Source organism: Amblyomma mixtum, chromosome 2, assembly GCF_055824585.1.
Source record: "Amblyomma mixtum isolate Tamu chromosome 2, ASM5582458v1, whole genome shotgun sequence".
Lineage (NCBI taxonomy): Eukaryota > Metazoa > Arthropoda > Arachnida > Ixodida > Ixodidae > Amblyomma > Amblyomma mixtum.
The window spans coordinates 163,435,881-163,449,962 of NC_143013.1; positions in this window are offsets into that span (position 1 = coordinate 163,435,881).

Sequence of the window (14,082 nt, forward strand, 5' to 3'; positions counted from 1 at the left end):
AGTTGTTGAAATCGTGAAAAATAAATGACACAAACATAAAAAAAGCTTGCGAGAGTTTCGACCTGGCTACAGTAACAGTGAATTGCAGAAGCGTCGTTAATAAAGTTGACGACCTTGCTACTCTTATCGACTCAGTGAAGGCAGATATAGTCTTTGGGACTGAATCGTGGCTGAACCCTTCCATTAGAGATAGCGAAGTGTTTCCCGATGACTTCATTGCGTATCGGAAAGACAGATCCCGTGTGGGTGGCGGTGTCTTTCTTTTAGTTCGCCGTTCCTTAAACTCATGTTAACTAGATATAGCTCATGACGCTGTGGAATCAGTATGGTGCAAAATTACCTTGCCAGACAGTCCTTCATTTGCAGCCGGTGCCTTTTATTGGGCACCAAACTCGAACGTTGACACGCAGCAGATTTTACACGATACCGTTTCCGAGACCTCTTTCCATACTTTTTTACTGGCAGGTGACTTTAACTTGCCTGACCTAAAGTGGCAAGATGGCGCTTGTGAGCACACAGCTGGCGGAAGCTTAAACTTGGAGATGAAAAGTATTACTGATCCTTTTGGGCTAACGCAGTATGTCGTTGAACCAACTCGTGAAACTAACATATTAGATTTGATTTTTTCTAACTCACCAAATTTGGTGAATTTCGTACGTGTCATTCCGGGAATAAGCGACCATCATGCGGTCGTCGCAAGTATTAAAGCAAGACGTAGCAGACAAAGGAAAAAAGAAACCACAAAAGCGAGGGGATTATGCCAGCATATCAACCAAGCTTCTTGACCATCTGCTAGTTTTGGAATGCCTTTCAGATGATTGTGGCGTTCAGGAATTGTGGAATAATTTTAAGGAAAAACTAAAGGAGCTTACAAATGTCTACATTCTTAGTATCGAGCACAGCAAACTTAAAAATGTAACAAACCGTGGATGACAGCACGTATCTTAAGAATAGTTCGGAAAAGAAGCGATATATTTTTGAAATACCAGAGAACTAAGAGTAATTGTCATTTTGATAACCTGCGTGCTATTACCCGCGAATACAAGAAAAATAAAGGAAGCTAAGAGGTGCTACTTCGAAAAACTCGGCAGTAAAATAAAACGAATGCTAAGGCGTTCTGGCAGTATATGAAAGGCTGCGGAGCCGAGGCAGCTGGCACCACTGAAATCATCTTCAACAACCAGTCATTATTAGACGACACATAGAAGGCTACTTGTATAAATAACTACTTTCGTTCATTATATGTACCAAAACAAAGCTTTAGTTCATTATCATACATAAGTTCAGTCCCGGCTATGATTTCAGTAGAGCTAAACGTAAATGGAATCAGAGTATTACTAAACAAAATTAGTTATGGTAAGCCAGTTGTACCTGACGGAATTTCTCGTAGAATCCTAAAGAGATGCGCTGAACCCATTTCCCTTTATATCTATGTAATTTACACCAAGTCTCTCTCTCTCTCTACCGGTACCCTTCCAGACGACTGGAAATGTGCACATGTTGTTCCCATTCATAAAAGTGGGTCAAGAAAGGATGTAGTTAACTACAGACCAATTTTTCTTACGTCGATACCGTGTAAAGTTTTGGAGCACATTCTATACACAGAGATAATGGCACACATATTAACAAACAACTTACTGGCTTCACAACAACATGGTTACCATAAGGGTTTATCTTGCACAACACAACTGATTGAATTTTATCATGACCTCCCATCAGATATGGACAACGGTGGACAAATAGATTGCCTTTTCCGGGACTTTCACAAAGGGTTTGATAAGGTTTCCGACTCTTTACTTTTAAGTAAACTTGTCGCACTGAATATTGATAGTACAGTTCTTACCTGGATCGAAAACTATCTATCGACTCGCCGTCAATGCGTGTTATTGAAAGGTAAGCAATCTAGTTTTGTCGACGTTACATCGGGTGTCCCACAGGGCTCAGTTCTCGGGTCACTTCACTTCACTTCACTTTATTACCTTAAAGGCCCCATATTGGGGGTATTACATAAGGGGTGGGAGTACAAATATAGATTGAATATGATTGCTTACATGATATTTATGAAATGCATATTTAAATTGGTAACAAAACTTGATTGCAGGCGATGGCATCAACGTCGTGGGGAAGGCCATTCCAGTCTTTAGCAGTGCGAAGAAAAAAAGGATGCGGAAAAAGTGACGGTGCGGGCGCGTTGGCATGAAACTTACAGTGGATGGCCAGTGCGATGAGATATGCGAACTGGCGGTGTGATGTAGGGTGGTTGTCCCAGGGAACTGTAAAAAAACTTATGGAACAGACTAAGAGAGGCAATGCAACGACGATGGGCAAGAGTTGATAAACCTGATTGTCGTTCAAGTGACGATACACTGATGTCGCATGAATAGGCAGAATGAATGAACCTCGTGGCGCGATTTTGGACAGATTCAATGGACTGATGAGATATGCTTGTTGCGGGCTCCAGATATAAGATGCATATTCTAGTTTTGGTCGAATGAGTGATTGGTAGGCGAGAAGTTTTATACTTTGAGGGGCGTGCCGTAGATGTTTCAAAAAACCCAATGGCCGGTTAGCTGATGCGACGATGTTCGTTACATGAGAGCGCCAGGAGAGATCCTGGCACAAGGTGACACCTAGGTACTTGTATAAGGATTCTAGTGGTACGTTAGTAACGGAGTAAGTGAAAATATGGGGGTTACGCCGGCGGTGAAAAGATACGAGTTTGCATTTATTAGGATTAAGCGAGATTAGCCAGTCATCGCACCAGGCATGCACTATGTCAATGTCGTTTTGGAGCTGTCATTAGTCAAAGGTGTTGGAAATTGTGCGGTAAATAACGCAGTCGTCTGCAAACAGACGAACATTGCGAACCAGGTTTGAGGGTAAGTCGTTTATACAGATTAAGAATAGGAGGGGAGCAAGTACAGAACCTTGGGGTACGCCTGGTGTTACTGGAAGAGGGTTGGGACTCTGGCTATTAACGAGAAGAAGCTGGGAGCGGTTAGAAAGGAATTCTTCGATCCACAATAAGACGTTAGGATGCAGTTTTAGCATGGTTAGTTTTAGCAGTAAACGGCTGTGAGGAACTTTATCAAATGCTTTAGCAAAGTCTAGAAAAATAGCGTCAGTTTGTAAATTTAGGTCGAGGTTGGAGTGAACGTCATGAAGAAAGACGGTCACTTGAGTTCCACATGACAAACCCTTGCGAAACCCGTGTTGTGAGGGATGAAAGAAGTTGTTAGCGTCAATAAAGTCCATGATTTGCCAATAGAGGACGTGTTCCATGATTTTGCAAGGTGTGCTGGTTAATGATATCGGACGGTAATTATATCGGACGGAGAATCTTTGTTACCGGACTTAAAGACGGGAATGACCTTTCCACTTTCCAGTCATCCGGAATGGAACCTGTAGAAAGCGACTGTGAAAACAGTAACAATAAGTACATTGCAGAAATATTCTTAGTGTTGTGCAGTATTATGGAGTTAATTTCGTCCGATGATGAAGTTTTAAGGTGTTCAATGAGCGAGGAAATGTCGGCTTCAGAAAACGCGATAGCAGGCATGCTGGACTCTATATTGAGGGCGAAAGCTGCAGTTGGTGGGTGAATTTCATTAGTGAACACAGTTGAAAAGGCGTTATTAAAAATGTCAGCGCAATAATTGTCATCAGCCTCTTCTCCAGACTCTTTAGTTAGAGTGATGGCATGTGCGGGGTGCTCACTGATTACCTGCCAAAACTTTCTTGGATGAGAAGTCAACAATTAGGGGAGGTCGTTGTGAAGGAAAGAGTATTTTGCGTTGCGAATTGCTGATAGGTAGGTGTGTTCGGCTGCATAGTATTTTTCCCACGCACACTCGTAGTATTGCTTTAATTTTGCCGCACGGAAAAGGCGTTTCTTTTTATTGTCGAGCCTTTTTATCGTTTTGGTATACCATCGTTTCTGGCGGTCCGAGTTGAAGCTTATTTTGGGGATGTATATATCGGTTAGATCGCGAATCTTGTTCTTAAAACGGGACCAATTATCATTTATTGAATGATTGTGCAAAGATGCTTCAAATGTTGTGCCATGTTGGTTTAATTCAAGACTAAAGGCTTCTTAGTTTCCTTTGTCGTATAGGCGAATAGTTTTGTTTTGATTCTGGCGTCGTGACGGGTGCAACTGAAATGTGGCGTGGATTACTTTATGGTCGCTGATTTCGCGTAGATAAGTGATAGATGAGAGGGCTTCCGGGTGGGTAGTCAGGATTAAATCTAGGATGTCTGCAACGCGGGTCGGTTCAGATACCACTCGAGTTAAGTTGAAGTTTAGGCAGACCTCGATAAAATCATTCGCTGCCCTGTTGCCGACTGCTGTCTGTGTCTGCCAGTTGATTTCTGGAAAACTGAAGTCTCCAAAAAGAATGATATGCGCTTTTGAGTATTTCCTCGTTTATTGGCTGATCACGTCGTCAAGTATTCGAGAAAAATCGGAGTTGGTATTTGGCGCTCTATAAAAAACGCCCAGCAGTACGGTTTGGGGCGCAGCCTGACAATGTAGCCATACTATCTCAAGATCTGATGAAATATTAATAACTGTGCACGAGAACTGATTGTTAACTGAGATGAAGACGTCTCTGCCTCGAGCGGATGTGCGATCTTTGCGAAAAAGATTAAAATTCGGTAAGTCAGCAAGAACTTCAGTATCGGTGACGCCGTTAGTGAGCCATGTTTCGGTAAGTATCAGCAAGTTACTAGCAGATGAACACACAAGATTGGAGATGATTTCGCGTTTCGGAAGAAAACTACATATGTTCGTGAAAATCGCCGAAAAGGAAAGATTAGGCTGCGGGGTGGCAGGTACATGAGCGGCTGGGAGCTGGCGGCGCAGCAACCGCTATGGTATCTCTTTTACAGATTGTGATGGTTCGTCGAAGATATATCGTCGGGAACCGATGAACAGGGTTTTGTATCGCAAAGAAAAACGGTTAGTCTTGCTTTTGGCAAACGTAACTAGGTGTTTGGGCACATTGCGAACGCGGCGTGAAAAATCTTCACCGACGGAGTAGTCAGTGTCCTTGAATTTGCGGCCATTAGCTAGAATTTCGTCCTTCGTTTTGAAAAGTGAGAATTTGGCAATTAACGGACGGCAGCGATCAAGTTCGTGGCGCCCAAGACGGTGAGTGTGATCTATTGTTTTGGTGTCGAGGGTGATGTCCAAAAATCGGAGCAATGGCGAATTAGTAGCTTTTCAGAGTCGGCCCTTGTTTCAGATGGGTCAGGGTCCGGAATGTTGTAGAATAGGAGGTTGTTTCTTTGTGATTGGTTTTGGTTTACATAAACGATATCTGTTCAGGGATCGGGTGTAATATTCAATTCAATTCAACTCAATTCTTTTATTTTTCAGAGCTGTACAATTACAAACTCTGAATGGCCCCCTGGACTAAAAGTTGCACAGAGCAACTTGACGAAGGTCCAAGTTACAGTTACATATATATCGTTGTTTGCCGATAATTGTATTTTATACAGAATAATTAGCAACGAATGTGATGTTGCGCAGTTACAAAGTGATTTATCATGCGTTCTTGAATGGTGCTCGAGATGGCAAATGCAGTTGCACAGCAAAAAGTGTGTTCATGTTACCTTCACACGTAAAAAGACGAAGTTAGCGTCTCATTACACCATCAACAACAATGCAGTGATGCAAAAATCGCAGTATAAATATTTGGGTGTGACGTTCTCGGCCGATTGTTCTTTGGAATGCTCATATTGACACGGTGGTCGCGAAGGCTGGAAAGACCCTAAACTTTTTAGAAAAAATCTGGGTCACGCGCCGCCTCACTTAAAATCAAATGCTTTTGTTACATACGTTGGACCCATGCTCGAATACGCATGTGCGGTGTGGGACCCATGGCAAATAACATTGTGCAATAAGCTGGAAAAAATCCACAACATAGCTGCAAGGTTCGTCCTACGTCGATACTGCAGAGGTGATAGCTGCACCGACATGAAAAACTAATTATTGTGGGAAAGTATTTCTTCTCGAAGAAGCAAATTGCGCCTTAAACTGCTGTATCAAATATTTCATCATAAAACCGGCATTAAAAAGGAAAAATTTTTACACAGGCCTCATTATGTCTCTTCTCGTGTTGATCATTGCTTTAAGATTTTGGAATACCGTAGCAGAACTAAGATGTATGCAAATTCATTTTTGTGCGTTCTATAAGTGAATGGAATCGCCTTTCATGTCAAAAAGTGTGCTGTATGAATGAAGATGTGTTTTTTTCAGCACTGTAACCCCCTGCTGTAGCGCCTTCGGGCTAAGCGGAGTATAAACGGAATAAAGAATAAACTAGATCGCTTTATTGAGCAGCAGCCATTGATAGCTGAAATATTTCATTAATTTAGAATGCTGTCTGAAAGTTTCGGAAACATTATGAGAGCATTCCATCATTATTGCAGTAACATTGTCGTGGTAATGATGCATGTGTGCAAATAAAAAGTTGTATCAACATTAAGAAAATGTAGCAATGTTACATTAATATTGTCTCCAGAAGTTGCTTTAAGATTCACTGAAAGTTGATGTAATATTGGAGCAATATTGCCTCAACGTTGTCTTATGTATCTTGCGTTAACGTGGCAAAAAGAGGACGCTAGCCACGTTGAGGCAGTGTTAGAAGCTAATGTTGTGGCCTCACTAAGGCAACAAAGCGTGCTACTTTGCCAGATGGCAGTAAGCAGGCACATTTCGCATTTTCATAGTCGCTGGAGGAGGCAGGGATAGGGATATGAGGACTAGAGATAACTGCTGAGAGAGGAGTTCTATTAGGAGCTCGAATTAGCTCGACGACCTCCAAAGTCTATTTTTCGCACTGTACAGCACACAAGTTCACATCTGAAAAATCCACCCATATCGCAAGTTGTCAGGGCTGTTGCTATCATAACAGTGTGTACAGTCGTGCACACACTTTCCGGAGCTCTCGAACGGCAGGCTCTCTTTTGCATTTATTACAGTGGCCGGTGCCTGGTGTACTTGGTACAGATTTTACAGACACGAGGAGTCAAACACAATCCATGGCAATGTGAATGCATGACAAGCAAGTTTAGATCTCTAGGCCACTCGTAAATGACACAAATGTACTCGCTGGTGCACCGCTGAAGCGCTTTAGACATGTAACTGGACGACCGTATATAGTGTGATGTCTTCATTGTATTGTTTTGCACATCTGCTTAGCCTTCTCTTCGTATTCGGCACGTACGCAATGCCCTGCCTGTTGAGAAGAAGCCTTCGGCCTTCTGTTCGCGTAAGCGGGCCTCGTTGAAGCTTTCCGCAGGGGACGGAGCCCTTCTGCAAAAAATTTCTGTGGCGCCCCATGCAACCTTCACCGTGGTAAGGACAACTCGCCCTGGAATAACTTAAGGCCGTGAGAGTCTGAGATACGGCCAAACCACTTGCCAGACACACGCATACATTAGTGAAAAAGTGAAACCAGCATGTAGCTTTTCCTTTATATATAAAAGCGAGCGGTGAAGAGCGCGAAAGGAATTACTGCGTTATTTCCTTTCCTCAACGCCCTCCCCCCTCCGAAAAAAAATTGCATTTATTGCATTCTGAGGAAAAACAAGAATGCCTTCGAGTGTCTAAGAGTGGTGAAGAATAATTTTATTCAGTTTACACTCATACACCTGTGTTTTGTGCGTATTGTTGCTCCTACTTGACAAAAAAAAGCACTGCGTAAAAAAAAGGCAATGGGGGGTATGCTAGCCACTGTTTCTGTAGCAGTGCGTTGACCCGGTTGGGAAGCGCGCGCGCTCTTGACTGCAGCACTTCATTCCCATGTAGGCCACTGCACGTGCATCTCTACACGACTATAGAGTGTCTTGGAAGAAATGGGTAAGTGTTCATTAAGAGCAGACTATTGTATTCATCTTGTCCGCCAGCTGCTTTTGTCTTGTTTCCCCTTGTGATTGGTTACCAGAAAGATGACAAAATACTACTAGCACCTGGTCTTGTAACATGTTTGTGTACAGTACATAGCACGTGCACTACGGAGAATAAATTTCCCTGTTTACAGTTTATGGGGGTTTAAAGTGTCAAAGATACTCAGGCTTTTAAGGATGCCTTAGTGGAGGGCTCCGGAAATTTCGACCACCTGGGGTTTTCTAACGTGCACTGACATCGCAGGGTGCACGGGGTTAGAGAATTTCGCCTTCATCAAAATGTGATCGCCGCGGCCGGGATCGAACCCATATATTTCGGGTCAGCAGCTGCAAAAACATCGCTACGTCACATGTCCGCCGCGTTCTTGTTGATGCAGGTGGTACCGTAGCAGTCGAGGTGCACATCAGTTTTTGCGTTGTGACTGGCATTGTAGCGAACGGTTTCCTTGGCCTCATATGAGCCTACTTCAAGTCTGGCTGCGCCCTTTTTGACAGTCTCTCCCCGGCCCTACAAGTAGCAGCTCTTCGGGTCACCTGCGGGGCGGCAGCCACGTGTCAAAACGCACTGTGGGCCAGTTTCGAGTGTAGAAAGTGCTTTGTCAGGCGGCGCCCCTATGCAGAGGGGGAGGGGGGTCTGTTACTTTGTTACTTTTGCCCTGATGGTAGCCCCTGGTTACTTCCAGCACCTTATGCCTATCTTAGACTTCCTCTTTCATTGCCGTGGGAATCTCCATTTTTTCTATAAAACTGTTCATACTGTTAATGATGAATATTTTAGGTACCGTATGAATTAGAACAAAATGTCTGTGTAACTTATGCTATATTTAATTGCTAATGACATTGACCCTCTTAACCTGTTAATGTACTTTTGATTTCTGCCCATGCCTGACTTCTTCCTTACTGCCTATGCACTTTATTGCTAGCGCATTCCTCATGTTATCTGTATATATGTCGTATGCCTCATGCTTATTAATTTGGCAGTTCTGCTACTTCTGTCACAAATTTGGGACTCAGGACTCAGTGCTGTGGTGTATCATAATCACAGCCTTTGTTTTCTTGAAGGGATTGTCACCATCCTGCCTGGGTACTTTGCCTCTACTTATCTTGCACACTGTAATTTTACATCAGTAAAGTGTTACATATCATCTGTATGGTAAAGTCATTTTACTGGTTCAAAGTGATGTATCTTTTCTCGGGCAAAATTCTTCAAGGTTCAGTGAAGAGGAATATGAACTCGTCTTTTTGCCACGGGAACTCGATCTGCACGTTCCGAGTATTCTTAGAAACTTCGACTTATTGCCCTGTGTAGGCGATTTCCCTAATTAAATCGGATTAACGTCCGGCTCCTGCCTTTTTTTTAATTCTCCCCGTACCATGAGTGGAGTCGACCAACGCGTTGAGTACCTTTTAGCCAGCTCCGTGGAGGCTTTGCTTTCGCTTTATTTTGTTTTTTAATATTCCGTGAATAAATAGTTTCATTCACAGATAACATAGCCGCAAAACAAGCCAACAAGCCCGCAGAAATAAAGATACGCGCGGACTATTTGATTTCACGTATTACTACATATTACTCCGCCGATGGCAGAGCAGCAAACCGGCACGGAGTTGGCTGAAAGGCACTCCACGCGTTAGTCGACTCCGCCCACCGTACGGGGAGAATTAAAAAAAAGGCGAGAGCTGGACCTTAATCCGAATTAATTAGGAAAATCGGCCACACAGGGCAATAAGTCGAAGTTTCTAAGAATGCTCGGGACGTGTAGATTGAGTTCCCGTGGCAGAAAAACAGGTTCAGATTCCTCTTCACTGCGCCTTTAACTCCTGTATTCTACGCTGTGCCACTGACTCATATATTTGCGTATTTGTTCTCGACTACCTTTTCCGGCTCCTTTTTCAAATCCAGTGAAATTATTCGTTACCTACCTAGACAGTGTTTATTAATTACATATTTTAGGGTCTGCATGCTTTTAAATTTGTCTGCATTTTTCTTTTCAGAAAATGGGGTAAGGAAAAATTGCCCTTGTGTGTAGTCGCTTCTAGAGAAGAGGAGGATTCAGTGGCTGCGGTGCCCTCTAAATGGCTGTCAAAGTCAAAAGGTGCCTGCATATGGCCACCGAAGGGCTTCGGCTCCTCCACAGTGAAGCAGCAGGCACGCAGGCTTGCTAAGCCAACCCCCGAGTGGAGGGTCTGCCCTTGCAGAGTATTGGTGCATGAAGTAAGGAAGTCACTGATACTCACTACTTGTTATTGTTTTTTTAATTATTGTGATGGTTGTATACTTCGCAATCAATTTCAAAAGAGCTACCTACCAGTTATGAATTCACTCTCTCTACTTGAGATTAAAATTGTAAGCATGGGGTGAATGCATAATGAGGCATGTTGATTTGCCCAATGTAAACTTCATTGACAGGTTTTGCCATTTGATAAGGCCTCATGACTTGAGTTGTTTTGAATAAAGAAGCAACGTGAACTTTGAATTAAGTGAAGATATGAATCTAATAACACTTAGAATGTATTTAGCGTCTTTGTTTGTCTGCCTAACTCTTTCATTTCGATCCTCCTTATTAGAACATATGCGGATGCCCGCCGAAAAGCGGCGATTGCCGAACTTCATACCTCCAATCGTCCGAGGAAAATGAAGACGAGGCAATAGAAGGGCAAGGTGAGAGAACGGATTTGTTTGAATGCAGACCCTTCTATACAAGCCAGATAAGACATCTTGGTCATATTTCAGAACCATGCAATGCTTAACAGGCACTCCATTGTTGACACTGCATGAATTATGAGAAATGACAGTCAAAAATTAGTCAATGAGCAGTGGGTATTCACAGGTGACATACGGCACAATGCCTTGCTCTTATTGGGGAACCCTGTTTCTTGGGGTACTGGAACAGCAAATTTAGATGTGGCAGCGTCAAAAGGGGAAGCACTGGCATGAAGCCACAAATGTTGACTGCCGATGGGCAGTTGCATAGAGGAATGGTGCTGTTGTAGAGCGGTGTGAAGCGTGGCATGTAATGCTGAAATTGCTGTGTATTCTTCTTTCTCAGAACGTTCACTGAAGACCTTCATACGAAACCAAGTTGTGCAGTTGGCTTTTTTGCATTGAGAAACCGTTCTTCATGACCACGACTTGCCTGTTTGCAAGCTGCAGACAACCTGAAAGATTATCTACGTCTCAGTCATATCTGTAGTGGCAGCAGCGGTGCGGCGCCATCTGCTTGTCTGCTCAGGCATAGCACACCAGCACCATTAATTCTATCACAGTGCCCCTTCCAACAGTCAGCTCTCGTGGCAGCATGCTGCCTACGCCCAGCAGCTCCCGCTTTTTCTCACTGCCCTTGCTTCTAGCTAACTATATTTCCTCACCAGAAATTATACGGTTTGCTGCCCTTTTAAACTTTAAAACGTCAGAGACATCAAGTTTTTTGTATGTGTTTTCACTTTGAAATGATGCCAAAGCCATCGGTAAACAATTCACTACTTAAAAATTTCTTGTGCTTGACAATTCAATTATAACGAAAGTTTTTTCTGCATACAATTCAGGTTTTGATTTCAGCAGTTTAATGGCGATTCTGATGTCAGACAAGGATGAGATTTTGTAATGCAAACAAAGACTGCAGAATCATAGCTCTTCGTTCACTTGCGGTCATTCTAGCTTCTGGTGCTAGCATAAGAGTTGGCGCAAAGTGGAAAAGCAGTGATTTTATTGTGGTTTTTGTATGCTTTGTGTGACACCTACTCGTTATGGGACAACCACTGTTTGGCTACTAAGGCCACAACCCAAACTATTTAGAACAATCTGAACCATAATTTCTGCTGACCACAGAAGAATTTAGCTGGGTGTTCCGTGTTTACGATGCGTTATATGTCATTCGAAAGCAAAGGTACATTATGAAACATTTTGTCAGCACGCAAGAGGTTGCTAAACTCGGTAAGTTCAAGGCATTGCGCACTCACGGGTGATTCCTCGGTGTGATATCCTAATAGAAACTGAATTCTTACTTTGATAGCTGTTTGCTAAATTCCTTCCATCTCATCAAAATAGTGAAGCTTTGGCATTTTTGAAACTGAGCACGCGCCTTCGTTGCTTCAGTGTTTCAGAACTTGTCAGTTGTAGGAGGAAGTTAATTTTAGAGCCACGCATCCAAGGCGAGCAGTGGTCTTTCAGTGCAGTAGCTTTTAACCGGACATTAAGGACAAATTTATGTTTGCCTGCATCGATAGATTACTGTGTTGTAATGACAGAAAGAACATCCTATGAAATGAAGCTTTTATAAGTTAAATAAAGGGTAAAAGTAATGAATGAAATACAGCTGATGCCACATTGGGGCACCTCTGTAAAACTACTGTGTGTTAAAACTGTTGTTCATGCACTGAACGCTGAGGCTAGATCAAACTACTGTTCACTCCCAGACGATGATCACTAAGTTCTCTTTGTGATTGGTGTTATGAGTAGCTTGACAACTTATAAATATAGTTTTCTTGCCTACAAATGCTTTGTGGTCAGATAAACAGCATAACAGGAATGAGCTACGTAATCGATGTTTATTTAGCACAAATTTTGAATAGGGTTGGCCTCGATGCTTCAGCAACTACAGAATTTTTCCAGGCAGAACAGCCATCATTATTCAAAAGACAGTTTACGTCCGCTCATGCCATAGTAATGTCAATGATGTCGAACTCAAGTGCTGAATTCTGAATTTTTTGCATGAATTTGAGCTACGCTGGTGCTGTAGATTCGTTTAGTACTTCTGTTATCAGGAAGAAGGGAAGTCAGGGAGACATTATAAGAGTAATAAGAAAACTGCGCAAAAAGGACGGGACAAGAGAGAAGCATATGGGACAAACGCAGACCCCCCGCCATGTACCCGTGTGCTTCTTCTCTCTCGTCCCGTCCTCTTTGCGCGGTTTTTTTGTTGCTCTTATAACGTCGTTCCAACTAGCCCCTCACCGCACCCTTCTAGATGTCAGGGAGCTAGAATATGGACAGGTGCAATCACTTCACCTGGATGTTTTGTAAAAGGGAACAGAAACCGGGTCATGTACACAGGGAAGAACCAAGCCATCAGAACAGGCACTCTGTGTCTCGGCTTGGAAAAACTAAAAATGCTTTTGAGCATTAACTAGTGTTATATTCTGCGCGTGCAGAAATTGCATTACAAACATGAAGGGTGCAAGTCCAAAGCAAAAGGGTTCCCAGCTGTTGCATGTCACATGGGTGTGGCATAGTAAGATAATTACTCTGAATTACTTTTTCAGTAATCAAACAAGAACTCAATTCGCGGACTCTGACATATAAATTTCGGCGTGCATGGCAAACGTGTAATAGGTTTGCCAGAGGTTTTTTGCACATAAGGTCTGTATGTTGTGGTGTCAAGAGGCCTTAGTCAGTGAACAACTGAGACTTTAAGTCGACTGCAAGTGCTGTTACTGAGCACTGCAATGCCCTTCCACTTATCTTCTGTTGCAGGTGTGGTGCTTGCAATGCCCACACATCCTACTGGTAAGCATACGGACTACCACCATCTCGACTCGGGTGAAAGTGCCAGATTCAACTCATGCCCAAATAACACAGTGCTGCAAATATTCACTGCAAGACCAAAGTACCGTTTACAAATTTGCCTTGACATCCACTATAAGTGTGAAGATACAACAAATCCAATATGAGGTAATCAGACACACTCTGGCTGTGATATGGCACTGAATGAGCTCTGGCAAAATTTTTGCAAGGGCTCAAGATAGCACCCGTTCTCGCATTGCAACATTTTCTCTGCAGTTTTTGCTCCCCAGGACAGTTTATGTTGCATGCGAAGTGGCTGAATGGTGTTCTATGCTGCAACAGAACATTCGCTTACTTGGGCCCCAGGTTCCCTATTTCGTGCACTTTTTCCCGTGCAACAGTTTGTAAATCCTCTGGGCATTTCCTGCATTACTTTCTAATTTGTTCATTAACCCTTACTCTTTATCGGATTTAATGAAGGGCAGGAATTTGCTGTGTACCACTTTTTCTACATTTCGTTTTTTGTTTCGCGCTCCTCACCTTGCATTCTACTTTGAGAGGTGACCCTTGAGAAAAGTTCGTCAAAGATGGATGCAGTGTTGGTTCAGTGCATACCGGCAGTGCGCGACGGTTGCATTTCGATGGAGACCAAATGCAAGATCCACATG